We start from the raw sequence: 18,197 nt of genomic DNA on the forward strand, positions 1-18,197 counted from the left end.
CATAATAATATAGTTGCAAAATAGAAAAGAGAACATTTGCATAACCATGTTGACATGTTTGTTTTATTTAGTTGGTGTTATAAGCTTATATGTATATTGTTGTTATTTGTATATAACTTCATAACCCAATTAATTAAAATATCCAATATTAATTTTTTACATTCACCAAATATTTATATTGTCACATGTATACACCAAATAATATCGTAGATATAAGTGTGTATTTGAAAATGGATCTTATATGTAAACTATAAGTGGATTAATTAGTTAGATATTTGTTTACCCATTGGTTCTTATTTGTAAAGACATTTATTTTGAATTTATATAATTTGTCTATAAAAAATAATTAAAATTAGCTAGATGTTGTATTCTTGGTTTATTATTTTCTTATAAAACTAATATTGTTTTATATTCTATAAAATATAAAATGACAATATCACACCAGATCAAAATAAGACAGAATTACAAAGATTATTGGAAAAAAAGACAATTAGATGACTGACTATAATAAAAACAAATATGCAATTAACTTTAACAGCGATATTTCCTGTTCTTATTCTTTTAACGGAGTTATGGTTATAACCACGTAATATTAACATTGTTAAGCCTTAACTCTATTAAATGCAAATAATAACATTTTTTTTGGTAATCACGACGGATTTATAAATATTTTATAAAAATATTTCAATTATTTGATTAAACATAAATTTAGATAAGATAATAGTCTAAAATATACCTTAATTATATAAATAAATTTAATAAAAAAAAATTTTGTTAAAATCTAGATTTAATGTAGCTGCAAGTATTTTATAGTTATAATATATGATTTAAGATATTTCTAATAAACTTCCATTTGAGCTGCAATAACACATTTTTATTTTTATAAGATTGTGTCAAGGCTAAAACGATATACTTTAAAATTTGATAACTATTTATTTTTATAGAATAGAAGATTGATTTGTACACAAATTGTGATTTGAAAAACAAATCCATAATTTATTTGCATATTTGATTTGAAATTTTAGAATCTCTTTCATATTTAAAAAATATATATAATCATGATTAGACGATATTTCACATTTCATATATGATATTGGTAGGATTTTTTTTTACGTGAATCATTAATTAATTAAGGATAATCATTACCAAATCAAACAATATTTTGTGCAGATATTTGTAAGTCTTTGTATATGTGACTAGCTTATACTATGATTTTTTTAAAAACAAAAATAAATAATTTAATTGTTAGGAATTATTTTATATAAATATAATTTTAAATACATAGACTTACAAAAATTAGTCGATATTCATAAGTCTCACTAGAAAAATGGGCATTAATAAGGGCTAATGCAGAACGCCGTTACTGATAACTTTTAGTAACGGCTTATAATTCCGTTAATATTCATTACCGAAACGAACGTTACTGATATTGTTCACATTAGAAATATTCGGTTCGCATGATTGTATGAAATCGCTGTGCAAGTGTTAAATTTAATTTTTGCTAAAAGTACAAAAATCATAGCTAGTAATGAAATTGTTGCACTTACTTATAATATTCTTCAGCTTCGCGACAATTTTTTAAGATGTACCAATGAGCACGCTCACGATCCCCAGTTGGTATGTGTAGGCTGTGTCATTCGATAGCTCTTCCATAGCAAGGAACATGGACAATGTTGTACCAGTTTTTATCAAGGCATCTCGTGACACTTGATCCTCCAAATACCGGGCACACATGCTCATACTCTCATTCACAAGGTAACTCTCGCTAATCTAATATTTTGAAAAGTTATTTGTTCCTAAAGTATTTCTTTAGTGTGCTCATATATTGTTCAACTAGATACATCCATCGATACTAGACATGCCCTCCAAGGCAAGCCTCAAAAACTAAATGAACTGGCAAGTGCACAATTATATCAAAAAAAGATGGAAAGATGTTCTCCAGTTTACAAAGTGTCAAGACAATGGCGTCTTGTAGTTTTTCCAATTGCTCGCGTTGTAAACTTTTTTTGCAAGGCAACCGAAGAACCCTTGACAAATTTACTACAGCATCGTACACATCATTGGGAAGTAGGTCACATGTAGCTAGTGAAATGAGATATTGTAACAAAATGAGACAATCGTGACTCTTTAATCCTGAAATTTGTGTCTCCTCTATGTTCACACACGCCCCAATATTTGAACAAAAACATCCGACATTTTAACATCTTTCAAAAACTGGCATAATCGTTTCTTGTGTTTCGATGATAGTGCATAGGGGGTTGTTGGACACCGAAGAATGCCATCAGCCTCAACAGGATGTAAGTAATGTTTTATGTTCAATATGATCAAATATTTCCTCGCTTTAATCTCATCCTTGGTATTTTCTTTGAAATTCATTAAAGTTCCCAACATGCTATCAAAAATATTATTCTCAGTATGCATGACATCGAAATTATGTCTCAACGTCAACGAATTCTAGTAAGGCAATTGGAAATATATACTAAGTTTGTTCAAGTTATCACCCCGGGATTCATGAGTAATTTTCATTTTCTTGGGACCATACTTTGTCAAGCAAATATCCTTTAGATCTTGTGCTTGCATATAAATTTCGGATCCCAATAGTAGTACATGAGGTACTCTATGCTTAGTACGCCCGTTAAACGGATCACTCTCTTTGCGCCAACGATGATTAGGCGGGAGGAAGCGACGATGACTCATGTAACACTCCTTCTGGCAATCTGTTAATCTCAATGATGTAGTGTTCTGATTACAAGACGAACATGCATGTTTTCCCTTTGTACTCCATTAAGAAAAATTTGTATATGCAGGGAAATCATTGATAGTCCACATAAGAGCTGCCCACAAGTTAAAATATTGGGATATGCTTGCATCGTATGTCATCACACCAGAATGCCACAATTTCATCAACTCTTCAATAAGTGGCTCAAGAAACACGTCAATACAATCTCTAGGACCTTTTCGTCCTAGAATTAACATGGAAAGAAGAAAGTTGTTCGTGTCCATACATGTAGTTGGGGAGACATTATAAATGATGAGAATTACTAGACAAATGTTGTATGATATTTTCCCATTAACAAAGGGTTGGAAATCGTCACTTGCCAAAGAAAGTCGCACATTTCGAGGTTTTGCTGTGAAATATGGGTACAAGTTATCAAAGGTCTTCTACGTCATTGAATTAGAAGGATGCATCAACCCATCATCTTCGAGATTTCTATATTTATGCCAAGTCATCCGTGGAGCAGTTTTAGAACACATGTATAGTCTTTGTAGCCTCGGTTTTAATGGAAAATACTGCAGCACCTTATTGGGAATAAACTTTCCATTCACCTTTTTTTGAATTGCACCACTAGATTGATTGATATTCCATCTGAAAAGTCCACAAACTTTGCAATTCTGCAAATCCTTATATTTTTACAAAAAAACATACAATCATTCTTACATGCAACATCATATGATAAACTCATGTCTGTAATGAATTTCTTACACTCATAATACAAATTTGCAACTGATTATGAACTAGTAGTATTTCTTCCTTCAATAATTTCAACAACAAATCAAATGACGTGTTTCTCCACTTGCGTACATTCTTTATGTGAAGAAGTTTAATTAGAGATGAGGCTTTGAAAATTCGAGAACCTTCGTACAAAGGTAGTTTCGAATCATCCAATAATTTGTAAAATGCCTTAGCATCATCAAAGGGATGCTCATTTTCACTAGGATGTCCATTGTCATTGTTCACATTAGGGTACAAATCAGCACTAATATATTACATTAGGTGCTCATCACAAACGTCAACAGGTTTATCAATTGTATTACTCTCGTTATTCTGTTGTACATTAATCGGTTCTTCTACAAGCTCATCATCTGATTCATCTCCTCCACTCTCTCTAGAAGCAATTACACTCTCACGTTCAATTCTCATTTTCCTGTGAAAATACCAAAAACCATAATTTTGTCTTATGCTGAATACAATCAGATGAGTTCTAACGACAATCTTATTCTCGTATACTTGATTTACACACTTTATACCCGTAGATTTTTCAACAAATTATATGATGTTGTCAACCCCCTAGATATATTTTGGATCAATACGAAGTATAGTCATCCATGTTTTGTCAGGAACTTACATTGGGACTAGATAAAAAAATTTGTGAACGGTGGTGTCGGACGAACGCGAAGCGCATGAACGAAGCTTGATCGAAGAACCCTAAAACCTGCAAATTTTGTATATATATATATCAGGTTTCGATCTTGTTCTAACATAGAAAGAAAGAAGGAAAGAAATAGAGTGAATTGAACTAACCTGGTCTTTTTCGGACATGAACGGTAGGGCGGCAAAGCGACAACAGAGAAGGAAGGGCTGCGGAGAAGAAAAAGTAAGAAGAATGAAGAAAATAGAAGGCTCTCGGGTTAATTGGTCGAGTATCAGTAATGACTCTGTGGTGAGCAGTTATAGATTCTCATTTAATGAGAATCAGTTTGATTTTTTTTAAAGAACCATTATAGATAGTCTTTAAGTATCTGTAACGGCAATCACATAGAACCATTACAAATACCCTTTTTCGGAAAATGAAACGACATATGTGGTATCTGTAACGACTACATTTACATAGAACCGTTACAAATACTTTTTTTGGAAAATGAAACGATAGACGTGATATCTATAACGGTTCTTTGAAAAAACGTTAGAAATACTTAAAAACTACTGTAACAACATTCACATGGAGACATTACAGATACCTTTCATAAAACGGTAGACGTGGTATCTGTAACGGTTATATAAAGAATTGTTATTGATATAATTAAAAAAATTAAATAAAAGATAATAGAATATAAAGATATTTCAAATTTAATATATAATCAGTATTTAGAAAAAAAAATTATCTATATAATAGTAAAAACTATTAATTTTATGAAATGAAATAAAAGATTGCAATATAATTTAATAATAATATATAAATAATTTTATACTAACATTATGATTGTGTTTTTTTTAATTGTTGTATTATAACAATATTATTATAAGTTTTGTTTTATTTGAATTAAAAAATGAATTATATTTTATTAATAATAAACATTAACTATTAATTAATTGTTAAACAATACCAAAGTTTAGATAATTGTGAATGACTCGTGTTCAAAACGTAACAAATGAACAAAAACGTTTCATTCAATCTTATACCATAATCTATATATATAAAGAACCGTTACTAATCATATATAGATATTTTTAATTTAAAATATAAGAGTTTTTGTTGAATATTATAGATATTTCAAATTAAGAATAGAAGAGTTTTGTTGAATATTTCAAGATCAAATGTTACTAGTACATACACCTCACAATCCTCGGTTATTTATTTTGAAATCGTAATTAAATACTTGATGGATGACTTGAATAGACAATAGACAATTATTCTCATCTGAGATATCTTCATCTTCAATTTTTTTTAAACAACTAAAGATGATCGAAGATATCTCAGATGAGATTGATGATCATTGAGAAAATTTCTTAAGGAAAAGTGAGGGAGAAGCGTGCTAAGTGCCAACATGATTTGGTTTCTCCTTGTGATCTGTAACCAATGTGCTTCTAACCAATATGCAATCGGGTTTTCTTATATATCTTCAATTTCCTTTTAATAAATTGAAGATAGAAATATCTTAGAAGGACCTGAATTGCATGGTTAGAAGGAAATTAGTAGTTTAGGAGAATCTATCTCAAATGTTTATGGAGAGAAATGAAAGCGTTCTATTTATAGGCCTTGAAAATTATTTGGAAAAGACTATCAGCGACAGCATTTATCGGTGGGTCGCTGATACAAAATATCTGTAACGGAATTTATCGGTGGGTCGCTAATACGAAGTATCTGTAATGACATTTAAATCACCGTTACAGATACTTATATTATCTGTAACGACATTCAAAAAGAGTAGTTACAAATACATGTTTTCTCTCCATTTTCCGAAATAAAGGTATTTATAATGGTTATACAAAGAATCGTTACTAATTGTTTATAAGTTTCTGTAACGGATCTTTGTATAACTGTTACATATACCATGCTTTTTTTTAAAGAAAGGTATCTGTAACGGTTATACAAAGAACCATTACTAATTGTATATAAGTTTAAGTAACAATTTTCCTTTGAGCCTTTACAAATACCCTTATTTCCAAAAATGAAGAGAAAAATATGTTATCAGTAACGACTCTCCTTATAGTCGTTGCTGATAAATATTATCAGCAAGACGCTATATAGCCGTTACTGATTTCTCGTATCGGCCTGCTGATTTATGTTAGGGCGATTCTGTGTACTGAGGCTAGGATTCTAGGATTCTGATTCAGTGAAGCAAGCTCTTCAAGTAATTCCTGTTCCTTCCCGCTGTAAATCATGGCGTGAAAATAATTTAAAAAAAAAAAAAGAGTTGTTATCCCAATCCAAATGTTATAGTACTTATATATACATGAAAATAGTTACAAACATCATTAATTAAACATTCAATTAATATCCTTCATTAAACATTCAATTAATATCCTTCCTTGATGACTATTTCTGATTGATTTGAACCTAAAGACCAAGCAATTACGCATATTAATTAAACTCTAAAGACAAAATAATCAAGTCACATCATACCTAACACGTTTTGGAATAGTAACCTTAACCGTGAATAAGTGATCTCCACGTATTGATTTGTTTAGCTTTGGAACACCTTTTTTAGCCAATACAAGTATATCTCCCGGTTGAGTACCAGAAGGAAATATGAAGATCACTACTTCCTTCTTCTACTGTCTTCACCTGTTCAATTTCCAATCAACAACACTTTACAATGATACCACAATTTGAAGTTCAATTGTGGAAACAGAGTCTCGAGTATATGTTGTTGTGATGAATCAATTTTACCTTGACAACAGCTCCTAAGATAGCATCTAGATAAGTAATTGAAACCGTTGATAGTAGATTTATGACATCTCTTTGGATCTCTGATGGTAAGAAAATTAAGAGAAAGAGAATAATAGTGTATTGAATGGTATTGAATGAATGTTTTTGAGTTACATAGGTTATATCTAATATATAGATATCTAATATATAGACATTAAATTAAACTTATAAGGAAACTTAATATAATATAATATTGATATTATCACAATTTATCATATTGTGATAATATCTTACAAATATAGTATATTTCAACACCCCTCCTAAAACTCAAGATGAAAAACGCTTGAAACTTGAGGTTAAAGACGATCGAGATGTTGAAATGTTGATGATGTATTCTTCAAACTTTAGAAACCCGTGAGTGTTTAAATCCATCAAATTACATGATGATAGTGTGTTGACTGAAGAGAACCAGTAAAGAAAGTAAATCCCATGGGCATTGAATGCTGGGTGAAACAACAACCGAAAAGAAACTCCGAAGTTACTCGTGAGTCTCGAGATCCATCCAATAACGGGATGACAGTGTTGCCTAAAATTAAAACCAGCGAAGAAGGTAGTCCCATGGGAATAGAAAACAACACTTGAAAATAAACTCATCCTAATAAAAGAATGGTAGTGTGTTGACTAAATAACGTCAATAAGCACATATAATTGGATTAAGACAAATAAAAATATGGGCATTGACTACTGGAATAAAGCAACAACTGAAAACAAAACTCAGAGATTGTGATTGGCAAAGAAAAATAAGATCAACAAAATTATTTGAAAGAAAAAAAAAATATTATTAAAATATAATAATAATAATAAATAGAACATTATTAGATCTCTCCATCAATGATTAAAATAACCATTGATGGAGGCAACGAAAGACTAAAAACGAAACCTCCCAACGAGAAAGCTCTGATACCGTATTAAGAATAAAGGGAAGAGTTTGTATTGAATGATGTGTGAATATGTGTCCCAGAGTTACATAAATTATGTCTAATATATCGACATTAAATTAAATTTATAAAAAAATTAATATAATATAATATTGATATTATCACAATTTATTATATTAGGATAATATTTTACGAATTAAACTTAAAAATTTATCATATTATAATAATATATATATTATATTCTAACCTACTTGGACATAAGCTGCTAAGCTTTGTTTGATATGAATTATCTGAGATTATCTCCAAATAACCTATAAATAACTTACTATCCAATTAACAATTTACTCTTCATTAAAACCATCAACAATAATATATATATATATATATATATATATATATATATATATATATATGGAAATAGTCTAAGTGTAATAGTCTATGGAAAAAAATTCATGGATTCGACAAGCAAATTAGAAATGGAGATTGACCTTTCTTAAGACCTATAGATAACTACTAACAATCCTTTCTCTAATCATACATTCAGAAACTTATTTCAACATATCATTATATTTAGATGTAGATATCATCTAATTTACCTTGAATGTTCTGAAATGTTATAACTAGGGTAAATAGAAATTGGGAATAAATAGTGACAGAATTAGACAGCGATTTCCTAAACTCAAGCCTAGCTTCGATGACAAACAATTAATTCATTTAGATATTTAGATCGAATTACAGAATATTCAATTAGGAATACGAAAAAAACTTGGGTATTGGGAATAAAAATATGCAAACAATCAAAGGACATGAACAAATAGAATCTAAACATCATTGTTAAACTCAAACAGATTATTTTACCATCAAAGTGATAGGTTTATTGAAAATAGATGAGAATCGTAATAAAAAATACTATTAGTATAGTAATAAAAACTTTCTAAAAACTCATCTAGGAATAGGAATAAAAACTTGGGTATTAGTATAGTAATAAAAACTTTCTAAAAACTCATTTAGGAATAGGAATAAAAACTTGTGTATTAGTAGTAATAAAAACATTATAAAAACTAGGAATAGGAATAAAAACTTGGGTAATAGAAATGAATTTATTAGTGTTATCAATTAGTTTTGTCTTTTCAAAATATTTTTGTTTATATTATTTATTTAAGATATAATATATATATATATATATATATATATATATATATATATATATATATATATATATATATAAAGGGTACATTTAAGTCATCTCATCTTACATTCTCTCAAATATATAACATAAGAGTGAAATTGTTTTTCTTGTTTTTTTTTTTACATGGCTATAAGGTTCCTTTCAATACAAAAGAAAAATCTAAATACAAGTTGAAAAAGTCATTTTTCTTTTTTTTTCTTATTATAATTTTTTTTTTGGGTTGAGTGAAATATTTTGTTTAGTTTAATCAATTTTTTTTTGTTATTTCTTCTTTGACATTGATGAACCTTCTTGTGTACCTTCTTGTGTTGTGCTTTTTTTTCTAATTAATATTTTCGTCGAGCTTAAATTACTCTCGTTAATATCATTTTGTATGAATTATTTATAATAAAAAAAAATGATATTATATACTCCAATTGTCTTTTTGATTATTTGAATGTGGTGAGATGCAAGAAGTTGCACTTGTCGAATTTGGGAATTGAGTGACATACCATGTAAGCATGATGTAGCTACCACTATAGTATGAGGACTATATATTTTGATAGGTGTTATTTGAAAACAACTTATCTGGGATGTATATAGAGATTGTTATTTGAATACAAAATAATATATAAGTCACACTATTATAAACGACAATAATATTATTATTATATTAATTTCTTTATAAGGTTAATGTAATATTTATATAATTCAATATAATATTTAATAACAATTCTATATATTGTAACACAACTCATGATGAGGTCAAACACTAAATAACATGATGTACACCTACCTTTTATAAGAAAGTCAATCAGTTAATGAGAAAAATGCGAGTTAGTGAACCTGTTAATCCGAAAAAGAGGATAACTGAAATGTGGGAACTACATGGTTGGCTACAACATCAAATGACGCAAGATATCGGCTATAGTTTAACTCAGTGACATATATAGGAAACAATGTCATAAAAAGTTTCAACGATTCAAATTTTGCCTAACAACAACCATACATCCTTATTCTTAACTGGCACTTTAAGAAAGACAATTACAAATGCACAATAAATCCATTGATTGAGTTTGGAAAATAAGTTGGTTGCTATTTAACACTAAATGTACTTTTTGTGTACATGAAAAATAACCTTGTTTCCATCTAATCATGTATTCAGAAAACTATTTTCTACCTCGATAATTTGAATGGTCACAACCAAGGGTAAATCGAAATTGAGAAAAAAACAATGACGAAATTAGACCGCGATTTCCTAAGCTGGAGCCTAGTGACAAACAATTAATTCATTTAGGTATTTAGAATTACAAAACATTCAATCAAACGACATGAACAAACATAAACTAATTAAACTAAACGTCAAACATTATTAAACTCAAACATAGATTATTCTACAATATATACTATAATCCAAGATATAAGATTCCCGAATTTTCCCTAATTGCATTTGCACGTCTTCCTTTCCTTTTTTAGAGGTCCTCATCTTTTTCTTTCTTCCTATTGAACCTTTCTATCCCTCATTAGTCAATTTTGAACCTTGAACTTCTTCATGGGCCTGATCCTTTGGGCTGTTTGATCTTTGGATTGGCCCGACCTGCAAAATAAATAAATAAATTATATATATTTATTATTATTATTATTATTAACCTTAAAATTTTTAGTTAACTCATATATTTAAAGTAAATACGATTTCAATTTTAAATAAACTATTAAATAATTAAACTCTTACCATTTTAAAATTGACAATAATAAGATTTTATAAGTTTATAAATAATTTTTATTTTACAATTTTAATATTATTAAAAAATAAATTTATAAATTATAAAAAAAAGTTTTTATTTATTTAAATAAATTAATTAATATAATTAATTTTATAAATATAATTTTCTTTTATAGTTTTATTTATTTATTATAACTTTTTTAATGAATTTTATATTTAAATATATATAAATTTGATTAGGTATAAATCACCTCATTATATATAAATAAAAAATTTAAATTTAAAAATATGAAATTGACCAACTAGATAGTTGGTAAACTCATTTTGACCACCTTAGTTATAATTATTTTTTGTTTGTTTATTATATATATATATATATTGATAATAATTGTGGAAATTATGTATATTATTTTTTTTTTGGATTTTTTAGACTCTAATTTTATTTTATTTGTTTGGTATTATAAATAATTAATTCATTATCGGATTGACACAACATCGTTTTCAAATTATATATTAATTTTATTCCCGGATAATGAATTCTTGTAGAAATACTTTTTTGAAACGACTTTTTAACTCATAATTATTTCAAATTATAAATTTTGGAGCTAAACATTTAGCTATAATCTCAACAAATTTATCACTTTCCATAAAAAAAACCATGGATAAACAAATACCATATAATTAAGTTTGTTTATTAAAATTTTAATTACTTTATTAATAACACTAATAGAAACACATCTCCCCCATAAATTTAATTTAAATGAGTCCTTATTAAGAGTGCAATACCTTATTCCATCAATATCATTCCTTAGGTCTCTTACCTCACCTACATTTTGAAATGGCTAGATAATAGAAGATTCAACACCACTATGTTCAAGTTCAATAGCATGAACAATTTTATGTTGTGTTGTTGCAGAGTTCTATCTACATGATGATCTGAATTCCCGCAACGAGGGGTTTCCCTCAAAGATAATGTCTCGATACGTTGAGATGGAAAAGGACTTTGATACTTTTTTACCGCAGGTTCTAATACATCATTAAAATAGACATCATTGACATTGTTATCGGTTTGAACATAAGAAGGACTCAGGTAACCATATCTTACGAGGTATTGCTTAATTTGATGGATTTCGATTATGTTATCACCTTTCTTGGAACCCAAAAAATGCTTCCAAACCTCAGAGTTTGTTGTTGATATGGTTATCATATGCTTGCATGGTAGGATAAATCTTAAGAGCAATCAAATCTAACATAGGAATTTGGTTCCACATTGAATTTGAAAGCATTTGCTTAGCAACATGACAATTTTTTATATTTGATTGTTATAATTTTTTTATACATATTACTGTTATTTATATAGAACTTAAATATATAAACATATATTACAAGCTTTCTTCAAATAATAATTTTATATGAATTATAATTATGACTAAAATAGTAAAATAAAATTATATGTCTCTTTTAATAACTGAAAAAATACAAAAAAATATTAATAAAGAATGAAAAATAAAATATTGTGAACAAATAAATAAAAGTTATAATTAGGACAGAATGTGTAATCATCGTGTTAAAAATTTAAATTTAAATAAATAAATAAAACATTACAAACTGAGATTCAACCAAATAAGTTAAAGAACATTCTTAAAACATTAATATCAATTAGTCATAATATCAAATTATGAATATAAAAAATATTATTTCATATTCAACTCCACATATTTTATTTTATTTTAATTTGCTTTTAAATTTAAAAATAAAAAATCTATTAAATTGGAATTTGAATTGGAATTGGAATTTAAAATAAAAATAAAATTGTAATGGTAATTATAATTGGAGAGTGTAATTGTAATTTACAAATTTGATAAATCACTTAAGATTAAAATTGGAATTAAATTGGAATTTCAATAAAAATTTAAACAATTTTATAATTTTTAATTTCAATTTTTTAAATTTTAACTCATAATTGTAATTTTAAAATAGATTTTTTTTATATATTTTTCAAAAAAAGTATCTTATTATTTTATCAATTAGAACACGAATACGTTCAAGTATTGAACGGATAATAATTTTAATTTAAGAAATTAAAGTCCTGAACTAATATTTTTTAATTTAATAAATTAATATGTCTAATTGATTTTTTTTTTTTAATTTGAAAATTAATAATGTCAATTGATATTTGTTTTTAAATATAAACAATTGATATGCGGAATAATTATTTTTTAATTTAGAAAGTTAATATGTTAAACCATATTATTTTATCTTGAATTGAAACTTAAATAAAACTAAAGACTTATAACTAATAATATAGACGATGGATATTCAAATTATTTTTATTATATATTCTTTTTCAAACATAAAAATTTACTATTTCATATTAAATATAGGAATTGAATTATAATTTAATACTAATTCATATAGAATTCAAATTAGAATTCAAATTCTACATCTAAACAAATCATTATGTATAAAGTTTCATTTATTCCACTCATCTAAACTATTTTTTTTACATATAAACACAAGTTTCAAACGAATATTTGTATAGACAAGAAAAAAAAATGTATTTTCTTTATAATTGTAATAATTATCAACACTACGTTGTTCATCAAACTAAACAACTTTGATTAAGCTTAGAAAGTTAACCAAACTCTAAGAACTAAGGATGATAATTTTAAACTGTTTCGCGAAAACCGAATTAAATTGTTTCGTTTGGAACGATTTTTCCCCAAAACCGAACGGGGATGGGGAGGGGTTGGTATTTGTGTCCCCCGCCCTGATCTCATCCCGATTTTCCCCCGAACACTATAGATATAATTAAATATATTAAATCACAAATATATTTATTTATTCACTATATAAATATAAGAGTAATAAGTTTATTTCTTTATAATAATATAAATTTTTAATATATTACGATATATATTATATTAAAAAAATCGTTTATATAATTTTATTGCATAATTTTTTATATTTTTTAAAAAGTATTTTATTAACGGTGCCTTGCAGGATTTTCCGAAACTGAACAAAATCGAACGGGGCGGGAATGGTATTAAAAAAATCTCCGACATAAAAACGAGGTGGGGATGGTAAATGCATTCTCCGCCCCGAACCACCTCATTGTCATCTCTACTAAGAACGGTAATGAACAAATATGTGATCCTACTTTTCTTTTTCCTTTAAAAAATATGTGATTATACTTAAAGAACTTGAATTTATTTTATAGTCTTTGGTTATGATTTATATTTTTAAAGAAAACTAGATAAAATATGAAATTGGTATGTTAAAACATTTTTTTAAGAACCACATCAACTCCGCCAAAATACATAAATAGTTCACTTTTGCTATGTAATAATTCTCAAACTTTAAAGTTCAAAATCCATTTATTCTAATTGGCTCTCTTACCCATTGAACATAAAAAAAAAATTAGAGTTGTCAAAAGATTATCAGGAAGCTCTACAAACACAATATCATCCCAAATATTTAAAATTGTTGCAGTCTATTCATTGAGAATGATTGGTAATCCGATACTGTCAATGATCTTGTCAAAATAAAGTATCATTATACAATTTTGAAAATCATCCACTTCTGACACTAAGTCTAGAAACATTTTTTTAATATATACCTTTAAACATATTGAATGCTCGTAGTTTAAAAATTCAGAATGGATTCATTTAACCCATACTAAAATTTGATCAACAAATATTTTATTTGATTAATCTTAATTTCTTATAATAATTTCACTATCTTCTTTAGCTTTGAAAATATTTTCTCATGTGAATTTGCTACATCACTTTCCTTTATTTCTGGATTGACTAATAAATAAAAAAAAGTATTATCACATTTTTTATTAGTAAAAATTATTGTTTTAATATTTCTCAATTTCTTGAAAAGGGATATAACTTTTTTAATTTGACCAGATATTTTGTAGCCTGTTTTTTTTTTTATTATATTTTGATTTTTTTTTTATGAAGTGATTGGAGTGAGAACTTGCTATTAAACAACTTCTTCTCTAATAGTAAATGACATTTTGTAATATATATATATATATATATATATATATATATATATATATATATATATATATATATATATATATATATATATATATATATATATATATATATAAAATAAAATATATTTTATATCTATGATTTAAAAAAGTGTACATTATGATAGTAAAGAATTTGTTTCTATATATTATGACAATGAGAGAGTAAGATTAGCAAAATATATTGATACTTCCATTATACTGTTTCATATTTTTAGGGTTAGGGATGAGTAGTACGGTATACCTTAATGTTTTATCCATATCTTATACTTTATCAAAAATTTCGGTAAAAAACAAATTCATACTCTCACCTTACCTTAATTTTGGTATACAAAAAATTCATACATTTACCTTACTATGATTTCGATATACCTTAATTTCGGTACGGTATCAGTATTATACATTTGATACCTAAAAAATATATTAACTTAAAAAAAATCAATTTAATATAGTTAATATATAAACGTTACACAAAACTAAGAAAATTAAATATATTTATAATAAATTAAAATATTCATTTTATTTTTAAAATCCATCATTTATAAAAGCTAGAAAATATTAAAAATTAAAGTTAGTTAAAAAAAAATTGGGGTTAAAGAGAATAAACATAAGTATAGTCTTCAAGTTAGACAAAAGTGGAGGCCATAGAGTGGAATTCAGAAAGTTCTTTAATCATATTTGTATTTGTAAATTTATTTTATAAATGAATAATACTACTCAGATAATAATATTAATAATAAATATTAGTTAATTTAAACTTAACTAAAAATAAAAAATTCACTCTTTTCATATTTTTTTCAATTTTCTTAAACAATCATCGTCTGAAAAATATTTCCATAAGTTCAAATTCTTTTTATTTTAGTCATGGTACAAATCAATATTTCCACCATTTTATAACTCAAATTGTTTCTAAAAGTATCCACTATGTTTTTACTGAAACTAAAATCAGACTCACTAACAACTGTTAATGATGAGATTGTAAAAATATCTTTGATAATAATTGAAAGGATTGAATACCAAATTTCAATTCCTTTTCACCACTCGAAGAGATTAAAAGTTTGGTTGGATCTTTTTTCAATTTTATCAATAATGTAAAGATTGCATTGTTTCGTAATATTATATATTTCGTAATATTATATACTGATATTATTCAAAATTATATTTTATAATTAAATTAATATCAAATCTATTTAATTATTTACTTATAAATATTATATAATTATTTTAATTTATAAATACTATTTTGATATATCTCGATATACTAAAAATTTAAAAATCTCATATCTTACATTATTAACAATTTCAGTATCGATATCATGCCTTACATATTTTCAATATACCTTAAAAATTGATATTTTCGATATATGACGGTACGGTATTTTCGATATACCTATAATAACGATAATTTTCCTCGCCCCTATATACTTCCATTGATTTATTTTGAATTTTATATGTTTAATACTTTATTTTATATATATATATATATATATATATATATATATATATATATATATATATATATATATATATATATATATATACTTTATGTTTATCCATTTTTAAAGCACTATTTAATAGATCGTATAAATAGTCAAGCTAATTAGAATTTAGAAATGCTCTTGTTCTTTTTATTATTTATTTATGTATTAAACTTTTAATTAATGTAATTTATAAAACATTCTACAACTTAAAACATTATTATTAATAGGAAATAAATTTAAGACGATAAAATCTATATTTGAGTGATAATATAATTGACAACTTACAATAGTGTGATTATTTGTTGAAATATAATTTATTTTTTCTGATATTGGAAACTATATTGATTCTGAAAAACACGACATTTATTTCAACTTAGACATTTTAAGTGAGCATCGAACTCGCCAGGGACGGATCCAGGATTTTAACTTAGGGTGAGCTTAAATTTAAAGTAATACATAATATAAATATGTGTTTTCTTTTTCCCAGATCTTGTTCAGTAGAATTATAAGATGACTTAAATTCGTTTTTAAAAGACAAATTTGAATACTTTCACTATATTGATTTTGGATAGTAGAGGCGGCAGATGAAGAATTTTCATTAGTTTGACGGGTTTTTTTTAAAGAATGAAGATATCAATGTCTTTTCTTTCTTTACAGCAGATTTATGTTCCATTTTTTATATACCTATAAACAATTTTCAAGATGAAATATTTTATTAAACAATTATAATGTAAGATCGAAAAAATATTAAAACTCCAAGTAAATATTTAATCGAATAGTTAAATATTTAGATATAATGAAAAAGTAAAAAAAATAATAATACTAACATGATAAATTCTCAAAATTCTATAATAAATCAAACATACATAAATAAATTATAAATATGATATATATACTTAAATTGACGATTATATCAATTAAAAATATAAGAATTAGAAAAATTTTAAAAAATGAATTATACTTCTTAGAAAATATGTTTGTTTGCAAACGAGTTGTGGAGGAAATTAAAAAGAAAATCAATAGAAAAACTATGAAATGATGATGATATATAAAATAATTGAAATATATATACGAATAGAGATGAATTTTTTATTTTATTTTATTTCATTAATATAATATAATATAATATAATATAATATAATATAATATAATATAATATATAATAATTTTTTTAATTTTTTAAAAATAATTAATTAATAAAAAAACACATTCGAGGAGAGGTGGGCTTAAACTAGGTTATTTTGTTACCTGTAGAATATAATTATTTTTGAAATGATTTGTTACTTATAATAATTATTCCTAGATTGACTTTTTTTTTTTAACGTTATAAAAGTTATGAAAAAAAAAATAATCTTACAAATATAAATATAAATATATATATAAATAAAGATAAATATTCGACGAATATATATTTCAAAAGGAACTATAGGAAAATTGTGGCAAAACAAAATGAAGATAATATGTTGCAAATTAGTAGTAAGAAAATAAATGGAACATCAATACATTTAGATAAATACATTTAGAGACCAAAGGTTACTAGTTAGTTTCGTTTCTCATTTAGAAATCTTAAATTGAAGAAAAGTAATTGTAACTCCCTATGTTTAAAAAAAATGGACATAGAAAATCTATGACAAAAAAAAGTTTTGACTTTTAGAATAACTACTAAAAATAAAAATAAAATATATTTGGGGACTATAGATTTATTAACGATGGCACATGTTAATTTTAATTATTCTTAAAATTAGTAAACTATCCTTCAACTCTTGTAATACATGATTAATGTCATGTTCATATTTTTAATATATTATTAAATAGAGGAGTGGAAGAGAATTTAGGTAGAGAATAACTTCATTGGTTGAAAAAATAAAAAAGTTAGAAGAAAGAGAGTAAAATTATTTAATTTTTTGTTATCATTTATAATTTTTCACGTAATGAACTCTTTCAAGATGAATTTACATGTACAACAAATT

This window comes from Impatiens glandulifera, chromosome 1 (genome assembly GCF_907164915.1).
Source record: "Impatiens glandulifera chromosome 1, dImpGla2.1, whole genome shotgun sequence".
In the NCBI taxonomy this organism is placed as follows: domain Eukaryota; kingdom Viridiplantae; phylum Streptophyta; class Magnoliopsida; order Ericales; family Balsaminaceae; genus Impatiens; species Impatiens glandulifera.